The following is an 11,590-nucleotide window of genomic DNA, read 5'->3' as shown; positions in this document are numbered from 1 at the left end:
TTTCTTTTGTTTGAGAACCCCTTTTTGTCTTCAGTGCGCTAGATAGCGAGTTTTTATAAATTGGAGCTCTGGGACCGGGGGATCTCTTTGGTCATGCTAGCAGTGACAGGGAATACAAATGTGTCAGCTTCCCAAGAGCAATTCGGGTACAAGCAAAGGAAAATTTCCGCTGGTATGTCTGCTTATTCATTCCCTTTCTTCCCTCTCCCCCTCCCCTTTATTTTGTTGTTGTTTGCACAACAGAACGGAGCGCTGTTGAACAGAATGACATTATATAACATGCTACAATAAGCAGCCTGCAAAAGAAAAGCATCCTGGCTTTAAAAGATCACTTCCAAATTGTGCAAGATGTGGCAATGAATGTGCAGGAGTAAATTAGGCACTGGGAGAGAAAACCAACCTTCTTCAGTGATAAACTCAAATTACAAATATACCTTTCATCATTTCATTTGACATTTGTGTATACAAAAGCCTGATAGTAAACCCTCAAGCAAAGCCTTCTATTAAGTACACCAGAAAATAGTATTTTGGGCTACAGATCAAAGGAGGAAGAAAAAAAAAAAAAAAAAAGAAAAAGAAAAGGAAAAGGAAAAAAAAAACAAAAACAAAAAACAAAAAGAAATAAATCAGCAACTAGGATGAGGAGAAACTAGCCCAATTCCCTAAAGCCTGACTCATTTCAGCCTTCCTGGGAGAAGCAGGGACAAACTCCACTCCATGCTCTGGGAACCTGCTGAGCTCAGCAAGGCTCTTTGGGGATCAGCACTGCCCTATTTCGGGTGATATCGGTCACAGGTAAAACAGTGAAGTGCTGCCACAGGCGTGACAGGTTGGTCTGCAACACCAAAGGGAGTGAAAGACACCAGAAACATGGCTGAAGTCCACAGAACTGAAGGACAAACCCAGAGGACACCCTGCAGACCTGTGGGTCTCCTCCTGGGCAGCACCATGGGGCTGTTCGTGCTCACCCTGAATTTCTTCCCCCACAAGACAGTTTGCTTCTGCATTATGAATTAGCAATACATCAAAACCCTCCATGCATACTGAAGGTAGGCAGGTCCCCAGATGATCGAGAAAGCAGCAGACTGGTCCTCCTTGGAATTCATGCAGCTGAACAAGGGCTTTGTTGGAATGAGAAAACCTCAATCAGAGCAAATCTTTTCAGGATAAGCTTCCTCAGAGATGGTCAACAGGGCTCAGAGCTGTCAGACAAATTGCAGCCAGCAGGTAGCTGTGGTGATTATGGAGGGGGAAGAGGAAAGCCACCCTCACCATTTCTGGTTGCAGGTCTCACCTTTCCACCAGCCAGAAAAGGGGCTCGGTGACGCAGCTCTCCAACGCTACCTGCATTTCCAGGGCATAACTACTGCCTCAGGCAAGGAGGGGCTGCAGGACACAGCTCTCATTTCAGCTTTGCATCAAATAATAGTGCTATTAAATTCCCATAGGTAAGCTGAGGTTCAAATACCCTAGAACAGAGGAGAACCTCTCCACCATTCTGTGATTTTGAGTCATTTTGAGGAAATTCCTTTCCTTTGGTCTGCTCCCAGCCACAGGCAGCTTATACAGCCGATGGGTCTGGCAGTGAGGTCTACAGCCCAAGTCCTGCTGAAGCCATTGCAGAGGATCCAGCGTGGAGTTCCCATCAGATTTCTCCCACCCAAGGTTCATTTCCCCCATCTTCCCAATCTGAGCAAGCAGCAGAAATCCCCCCCCAGGGCAGAGAGCAGTGCCCCACGGAGATGTGCAGTGGCCACTCAGCAGCCCATGGGTGGGCAGTGGCACTCCTTGCAGGGTAAGGAGCAGCGCAGTAGGGGATGCCCCAATTCCCCCTTCAGTATTCAGCTTTCTCGCTGTCATCAGCCACTTGCTCGTCCACCCCCAAGCCTCCATTCCCACCCTCCTGCCCTAATTAGCAATGCTGCACATGGAGCACACCACATCGGTAATGGCTTAAACCTCAAAAGGCAACATTTTAATTACAACTGCGTTAGAACAGAATTCGTTGTCTAATCAAGCTTAAATTAAATGCATATTTAGCGATTTTCATGCTAGCATTCCCAGAAATGTGATACTTGCACAATGAATTATTTATTTTGCATAGCTCTCTAGTATTTTTAAGAACAGAAACAGCAAACCAGCACTCCAGGAAGGTAGGTAAATGAATTAACAACATTTTTCCAAATTACCATCTTCCCTACTACCTTGGCTTCCGTGGACTTAGACCTCTTACAATAACATGAATTAAAGAGCAATCAAAACCTGCCAGCAAAATCACAATGTACATTTCCAGGATAAACAAGCACGGAAGGGTACTTTATTAACAACCACCTACAGTAATATTTACTCTGTTTGCAAGGTTGGAGCTCGAGAGGCAGACTTGCTGCTGCAGCAGCTACAGTAGACAGGCCAAAAAGAGACCTTTTCCCTGTTTGTAGTGAGTTCAAAGCCCACGAAAGTCGCTGTCCACAGTTACAGAATGACACCAGTAGTAGCCAGACACTGCTCAATGCACCACAAGCTGCTTTCAAGGACTTTCACTCATCTCTCACTGACCAGTGCCCCCACCCAGCAACATGGTTCATCTGGAGCCCAGCAAAAACCAGGTGTATAAATCCCCTCAATTGCCAGTGATTTTTAGGATGGACGATCTGAAAGTTAATTAAGTTGGCCAAGAACTTTGGTTACCTAGGCCCAGGTCTGGCAAACTATTTACCAGAATGAACATGGCTGGAATTAACCAAGTGCTCTGGAATATGCACACAGACTGCGCTTTGCCACACCAAGCCTTCACTGTACACCTCTGTGCAAACAAACCTCTGCCTGCCTTTGCTCCAGCTCAGCTGCCCAGTAAACCAGCATGACAGCACTTACTGGAGTGCCACAAAGCACAAGTAATATTGTCTAGCACTTCAGATCCCACAATAAAAAGTTATATGAGCACAAAATATTACAATAACAACACAGTATTATACCATAAAAGTAGTGTCATTAGAGTTATACATGGGAAATGTGAGTTAATGCTGTGTAGTTTTCCACCAAGTGCATGAACACTCACCCATTATAGACAAACTACCTGGTACAGGAATTGTTGTCTTTTATAAGCAGTAGCCAAAATTTAAGAGAAGCAACAGGTTGAATTTCCTGCAACACCTGACGTTTGTACATTGGTTGCTTTTGATGAACGGTATCACAGGAAAGGAAAAAAATAAAATAAAAATCAATGTTATAAGGCTTTCACTGGAAATAGAATGATCTTATTTCAGTTATCCATCATAATCCCACTGCTACTGTGAAGAATGAGGGAGCAGAGAAACATGTAAAGGGGTCTTGGCAAAAGCACAAGGGGAAATTTTCTCCAGCCCCCTAAATCTCCAAAGCCCTGCTGAAGCTGGATAAGGTATGTTTTAATACTCAGATGTTGATGATAATCAAATTCCACCCTCTGCGACTGAAAGTCTGGGTCCAAAGATATATTTTCCGCTAACATACCAAACCATTAGTCAAATTCCACTGTTAATTATTTTTTAAACATTTTGAGTTGGTTTCAGATAAGAATGATTCAGATTTTGAAGATCTTCTCTTAAACAAAACCCACACATGGGCAGGACAGATGGTGTTATACACATAATACATCACTTATGGAGGGGTGGGGAGAGAGTGTAAATAAAATACCATGTCTCTGCATACTTTAGTAGATAAGAATAGGTTGCATCACTTGCTGTTAGTCACAAGTCCAACAAGGAGCCTTGAAGCTCCAGAGAACTCAGACAAAGAGCTCACAAGGGTCTGGTGGTGGGACATTCCCAGGCACCTGTGGATTACACCTGGCTTGCTCCCTTTATGTTCCAAGCTTTTGGCAGACAGTTTCAGCCAAGTCACAGCAATAACCCATGGTTAAAATGCAACTGGCAGCTGAAAAGTGTCCAAGCACGCTGCAAAAATTGAGCACCCTCCCTAGCGCAACCCGGGACGCTTTTAGAAAGGCGCTTGGGTAGTAGTCTGGTGTAGATGAGGCACTGACACCTTCCCGAAGCCCTGAACATGCAACCTCCTGATCAACATTCAACCTTAGCTTTTCCTCCAGAGCCTCCAGGTCACACACAGACCAAACCCAGTACCTGAGAACTGGTGGTCTCACAGCCTGGAGGAAGGTGTGAGACAGTAAATAGGACATGGATCACATTTGGATAATGGAGTAAAGATTCCATGCTCCCTGTAAATGGAAGCAGCTGAAATCACTTCCCATTTTCATTGTCAGAAACTAAATAATGTTGAAGACTACCTTTTTGAAGACTGATATGCATATTTTCCATTCAGCTTTGTCAGTTGTCTGAAAAAAATTAGCTACCCTAAGAGACCTTGTACCACAAAGAAGAAAGTGAGGCTATACCACCTCCCATGTGAATTTGGTTCTTCATAATTGGATAAGCTTCATCTGTTTTTCAAAATCTGCTTAAGGTTTGCAGATTTCTTAAAGGTAGTTCAAAAAATAGAAAATTATGCTGGTTCTGAGCAAGCATGCGCTGGGGCAGAGGGTGGGAGGGAATTGACTTCATTATTCACAAACCAAGAGAGGTAGAAGACGGCTCGTGAAAAAGGGCTGCTCGCTAATGTAGTGTACTTGATCTTCTGGATGGTTGGTAAACACCTCAAGGAAATCTGGAATTTAATATTAAATAAGACTGCTACTTCCAAAGTAAATAATAGATAGCTCTCCTAATGCATCAGAAAACCCACTACAATCTCTTGCAGCTGTGTCCTTTGACATGGGCAAACAACAAATACATTGGGATAATTTTCTCGAAGTGCACACCCACTACACCAGAGATCAGCATGACCCACAGCATTTAAGTGGGGATTGCCCTACCAGACTTACTCATCAACCCAATTCCAGTCCATTTTTAAGGAACAGAGAACCCAGAGGGAATGTGACTGAGATAGCAGTGAGATGCACCACCTCCATCAGCTGTAAAGTCAGATTGACACCTGCAGCATTAGAACTAGTATTAAAATAAACATTGAATGAAAGTTTAAAACACTGCCTCTCCATGCTGGAAAATTGAATTGTCTACTTGTTCCCTAAATAAAGTCTGTGCAGAGCAGTTTTTGAGAGAGATCTGCCATTTGCTTGTCCAAAGAATGATTTTAGCAATAGTTGTACGCTGCTGTGCAGTAGAAGTGCTACATACCACATTTCTCTCAACTTACTAGTTAAAATTGAAATTACTCCCCGAAGTAGCATGTTTTTCCCTGTGAATATGGACTACAGACTACTCTGCTACTTTTTTTCTTGTTTTTGTTTTGTTTGTTTTGGTGTTTGGGTTTTTTGTTTTTGAATAATTTCAACTCCTGCAGCTTGATTGAGTTAGGAAGTTCCAGTATCCTTGACTGCAACAGCTGTGGCAGCTAAAGCCAGTGCAGATGCCACCAAAATCACGTGCACATTACCTTCAAGTGAATTCAAATGTCTGTGTCGGGTTTCCTTACCTAGGCAGTATTTTGGGGGACGTTAGCTGTCACTGGCCTAACAGAGCTCCACCCTGCATGTTCACACATCTTAGCAAGGTCCTTAGGAGAGGCTCGCTCGCCCTTACCTTCGCAAGACTGTTCGTTACATATCTGCATTTCCATGAAACCACACTGTGCTGATGAATCATTTTGTTGGACTGTTAAGACGGAGGCAGTCGCATCCCATGACAGAGGGTGATGCAAGTCACTTGGCAATGAACCTAATCTCCTTACTGCTGAAGGGACAGAGGGAGCAAAGCGCTGAAGCTTTTGAAATGTAATTAACAACATGTGTTATCTTCCAAATGACTGCATGATCTCAGAACGGTTCTGGGAGCATTTAAAGTAAGTAAGTTGTGCCCTATATAAGCAAGACAAAACTACAAACCTGAGAAGTATTAAAGAGGTGCAGTCTAACTAAAGTCAATTTGCCTGGATTAATTAGTGTACTGTTAGATATTTGTTTGTAAAGCTCCACAGATATGAGACATGTCCAGTACTGAGTATAATTCATTCAGTTACTGCCAAGACCAATCCCCAAATGCTCAACCAGGACTAGGGCTCAACGGACATGTGATTAAATAAAAGCCTCAAGTTTACCCAAATTAAAAAATGAGTTTCTAGGTGGGAAGAGGCATCAGATAATGGGCAAATGCTGAAAAACTTAAAGAAAGAAACCCTATAAAATCCTAGTATGTCAAATCTGTACACTTGCATTTAAACCTGAACTTGTGATTTCCTTAGAGTACCTAATGCTAGGAACATGCACACAAAAAACGTATGTAAACCAGAAGCATTCACAGTTTTGAACAGCTTTCTCAACAGCTGCTGAAAGGCATTGCTGAGGGATCCATACCAGGACCACAGTCCATCAGACACAGATTTCTCGGTTTCACATATGGCTTCTCTCATATAGCAGTTTGTTCCATAAGGAGCATAGGAAGGGATTGGCATGTATCGGACCGTGTGCTACAGCAAAATCATTTCTCCCCATAAATCTAATTATTTTACTAGGATTCCAACTTGTACTTCATTGCACAAAAACAAACAAGCAAGGGCATGATTGCCACCACTGCAATGCCATTTCTGAGCAGACAAGACATGGACACTACCCCTGACCACTATCATCCTCATTGCTTTAGTCCTGACTGTTTATTAAAACAGCAGAAAACGTTTTACTCGTGTTCATAATGAGTGCTGCTGGCTAAGCAACTGCACTATGTATGCCAGTGTTCAGTGACAGCCCAGTTGGCAGAGCGTAAGAAGGAAACGAGCTCAGAAGTGTTTCCAAGGGGCTCCATTTTGCAGGGGAATGAGCTCCTTCAATATACCCTTAATCTGGGTTCTTTCATGAAAAAGAGACAACGGAAGGGGCTGGATTAAGTCAGAATAAAGAAAATTCAGCATACAAGAAGCAAAACTACAACCATAATTACCTGCCTTGAAACTCCCTAGGTGCAGGATGCCTCTCAGAGCACAGAGGAAGATGACAATGCTTTAGGTGTTGTGCTCCAGAAGTCCCAAAGCAGCTAACACGGCCTCTCTGGGATTCCACAGGACTAACAAGGACTAACACTTAATTATCATTCCAGATCACATTGGCACTTGGCAGACTAAAAACTTGCAGAGGTTAGTGCAAATTTCTGTGCAGGATGCAAAAACAGAAACCAAAGGGTTTTTCGTCTAATTGAATGAGTGAGCAAGAGGATGGTTGCACCTGCCCTACGGGCAACAATTCAGAGACCGTCCAGCTTGCACTTCAGACTGGGAGACTGATAAATGCAAAGACATTTGGAAATTTGCTAGCACAGTCCACAGTACATTTGCAAAATCTATCGCAAGGTATGCACAACAGCAGAGATTGGTGTCAAAGACCTCTCCTCCTTGTGCTTTAAGATCCTGCTCCCTTAGCCCTGGAGAGTCACACTCCTGCCCATTCCTTCAGATATTTCCAAGCAGCAGCACCTCGGGCAGAAAGGACCACACCACCTCGCTACACTTTAATTCTCCACCCAGCTCCTAACAAATTCCTGCACACTGTGCCCTGCCTTCCAGCCCTTTCAACAAGACCTTTTATTCAATTTTCACAGAGAAGCTGGGACACAAGCTAATCAATACCATGTGCAGGGTAAAAGTGCGCAGATACATTTTTCTTCTTAATCAGTTTTGCACACACTCCTCCCTACAACCTTCAGCTCTCTGGGAAGAAGCCTCAGTTCTGCACTGAGCAGTGTCCTGGGGGATGCAAAAGCCTACAGCTGATGCACAAGAGCTGATCTGTATCACCTCCTGAAGGCAGCGTAGACGCTTCCGAGCCTTGACGGCAGCGAGCAGTTGGGAGGATGTCACAGGAGAGTAGTGGGGTGGGGGCATCAAACAGACCAAAACAAACAAACAAAAAAAACTACAAATGAACAAAACTTAGCATTGAGGGTTTACCCCACAACAAGGTGACCATCTCTGAACATGAAGCCTGGGCAACACCCAAGGAAGGGAAAGCAAAGGTTTGTGTCACCAGGATGACAGGGGATGCTACAGGCTGTCCTGCAATGGGCAAGTTTCCAGGAAAGCCCAAGCACCCTCCTGGGAGAAAACATCTTTTCCATGCATTTCAATAGCAGGCCAGACATCCTGCTGGCCTCTCATGGCATCAGCCCGGTGGCCTGCCATAACCTCAGCATGCCCTTAAAGCAACATTCCCAGCTTCCCAAAATAGAGCATGTGAACAGATGTTTTGGAGAAAAGAAAGCAAACATCTGTCCTGCTGGAAACACAAATCCTCCACACCCAGCCCTGCCATCCTGCAGCTTGGCACCGACCCACCCTCAAGTCCTGCAGCGCGGGGGCAGGCACAGGGAAGAGCACAGTTCCCACATCACAGCCACCAGCATCACGCTGGATTTGAAGTGATGCACAGCACCTGGAACAGCCCAGTATCTCTAATGCAAACCCAGGCTGGCATCCATAGGATCTAAGCAAAGAGGCTCAGGTCAGCTAGATGCCTTCACAGTGTTTATTAAAAGCAGTTTTGGACATAGGAGATGAGCTGCTTGGTCGCATGATGGAGCATGCATGGGGACCACACGTGTACGTGTGGTTCTGCTCAGTTGCTAGCACCATGCAGTAACGCTGAACAAATGCAAGAAGTCATGGGAGCGCCGGGAGGAAAATCCTGGCTGCTACTTTAATTGAAAGTCCGCTTGTTTGCTATGCTCTCTGCCGGCAGCTCCAGCACTTTAAATAAAACATGACCAGTAATTTATTTAGCACGCAAGTTTTTGAAACGTTCCTTTGCACTGCTCTAACTAATTTATGCCACAGAAGATTAATCCTGATTTTGCTCCATGTCTGTGCACTTGGAGCAACTTGGTGCAAGATCCACAGATCCATGTTAAGCGTTCTAAAATCCAACACTGGGCATTTTTAGTGCTACTCGAGCCCCAGGTTTTCAGAAAAAAATATGACCCAACCAACGATCCACTCCCTCCCTCCTAAGATTCAGTTTTACTCTTGTCTCTCCTTTTTCTTCAGGAACATCCAATCTGTTATTTGTTCTACACGTTATGGGGCTGATCAGATGATACGTGGACACCTCTGAGCAGTCAGTACGGCTCCAGCTGCAAGTCTGAAATAAGGTGAAAGACTTTATAATGAAGAATTTACATGTGTGCAAACACCGAGCACACACCAGTGTAGGGTGGTTATCACGCTAGAGGACAAGCTTGCTGCAGTTACCTTGAAACATTGCCATGAAGCTCGGGACAGCTCTGGGGGTAGGTTTTGCACTGCCAGAGCGGTGTCAAAATCTACACTGAAGCTCAGTTTCAGTCAGTCCCTCTTCTCATGTGCTGGGAAGTGGGTGCCTATTTGTTTATGCACAATTATGTGTGTGTATACAAGTAAACATGGGTAAAATGTGTTCCTATACAACTATACACATACAATGTTTGTGTACACAAGTTACTTTCACAGACAAACAGACATAAGGGGAAAGAAGTGTATTGTTTATATAGCTATTAAATATTTATCTGTATCTCTGAAATGCAATCTGAAGGGGAATGCTAAGAGCTGGTTGTTGGATTTGTGTTGTTCTAGCATGCTTAATAGAAATCTTAGAAGTAGGTTGTAAACAAAATGAAAACAGCAATTCATAAAATGATAAACAATAACATGAGTAAAAGTCAAAACTGCCACGGAGAAAAGATCTTCAAGATTTAGCTCCCCCTCTCACCTCTCCTGTCGATGCAGACCATGTTATTCATGCCAAGAAAACAAACTTTCTAAATACTTCAGTTTTAGGCAGAGCTTCTACTGGGCGGAGAACTATAAAGACCTGAGCAGCAATAAATCCTTTTTGCACTTAGAACTCAAAGACCATCTCACATACGTAGCGTCCTTTTATTCACGTTGGGAAAAGGCTATTTGTTTAAGCCAAATTCAAAAGAGCATGTGTCTCACTGAAATACTTTTTCTTTCATAAACTCTCTAAATATTTCAAACTTTGTGTAAAACACTGAGGAACCCTCTCCAACCACTAAAGGATTGTTCCTAAGATCCAGCTTAAATTTCCGTGCTATGGCTTGTTATGACAGGTCTCTTCAAAGGTGGATAGCTATGAACCCTGCATTTATCCTTAACCGCACTTTCTGTTCCCTTACATGAGCATTTTTGTGTCCAAATACTGCACAACTAGTTGATTCTACAAGCCATGTTGGTACACGGTAGTTTAACTGGAGGAAAATCAGGTCTGGGGAATGTTCAGGCAAACTGTCAAATCCAAAGAGACCAGGTGGTGAGAATAGCATGTGAATGCCTTCTTGTACGTGATCCAGGTCTAAAATTATCTTTAAGAAATGGTTTATATTTAAAAAACAGTTTGATAGCTGGAAGACAGTAGGGAAATTACATAAATGAAGATCTAGCTTAAATCAAGCCTTGCCGAGACCAAGATGCAATTTTAGAAACTAACCCAACTAAGAGGAAGCTTGGGTCTCTCCGCAGGGACATCTTTGGGTTCTCACTACACAAATAAAGGCTGTACAGCTGCCTAGGTAAGAATACATGGCACAGACCAGCTCTTCAGCACCAGGAGCTGCTAACAAGCCAGCTCAGACATGTGCTGAGCTACTGAAAATACAACAGCTCTATCTGAATTAAACCTGCTTTCAGAAAGCTTTGCTTACCCCTTTCCATAGGAAGGTGCACAAAGCCCCCTCATTCTGCAGCACTTGCTGGACAACACCGACACGCATCCAGCTGCTCTGCTGGCCCTGAGCACCCTCCCAGTTTGCACAGCACGCTACAGCAATGCTATTTCCTACCAGGACAGGCAGCACCAAGCCCTGGTGCTATCCATCTTCAGCCAGCTGCACTTGATTATTAGCGAGGGTGTCAGCATGAAACATTATTTCTCCTAAAAATCTTTATTAGCAAACACAAGCACGCTAAATATTTAAGGCACAGTTACATGATCTACTGCTTAATGTAAAGTGCAGAGAGAGCAGTACACTAATCTGTTGAACATACAGCAGGGTTCATCTTAAAGGATCGTTGAATAGCAATCAAGATGCAGCAGCGTTGGGCGCTGGTTATTCCACCGCACAGCAGAGATCATATTTAACGATAATGAAACAACAAGGAGGCCCATCTTTTCTGTGGTTTCAATTTTGCCGTCTTCAGTAGCTATTTACGTGGTGGCGGCTGTGGAGAACAGGGTGCAACTCTACTTGGAAGAAGTTGTGCAGAGTCTGGTTTGGGAAAAATTAAATCTCATTGGGATCTCCCCAGCACGGCCAGGTGCACCCAGAGCTCAGCCACAAGGAGCATGCTGAGAAATTATGATTGAAAGGAGAGATGAGAAAACCATCACCACCTCTTCCAGAGGATCTGTTTGTAAAATCAGGTGTTTGCATTTATTTTTAACCACTGCAAAATAAGTAGTTAACAACACAACATGCCGTGTTTAAAACACAGGGTTATTTTAGACATTTTCTGAAGGGGGGAGGGAGTAATAGTAAAGAAATTCTTGGATCCATACCTCTCCCAGACACTTGAGTGCCCAAAACATACACCACTTTTT

This window comes from Anas acuta, chromosome 15, assembly GCF_963932015.1.
Source record: "Anas acuta chromosome 15, bAnaAcu1.1, whole genome shotgun sequence".
Taxonomy (NCBI): domain Eukaryota; kingdom Metazoa; phylum Chordata; class Aves; order Anseriformes; family Anatidae; genus Anas; species Anas acuta.
This window is presented reverse-complemented; position numbering follows the sequence as displayed.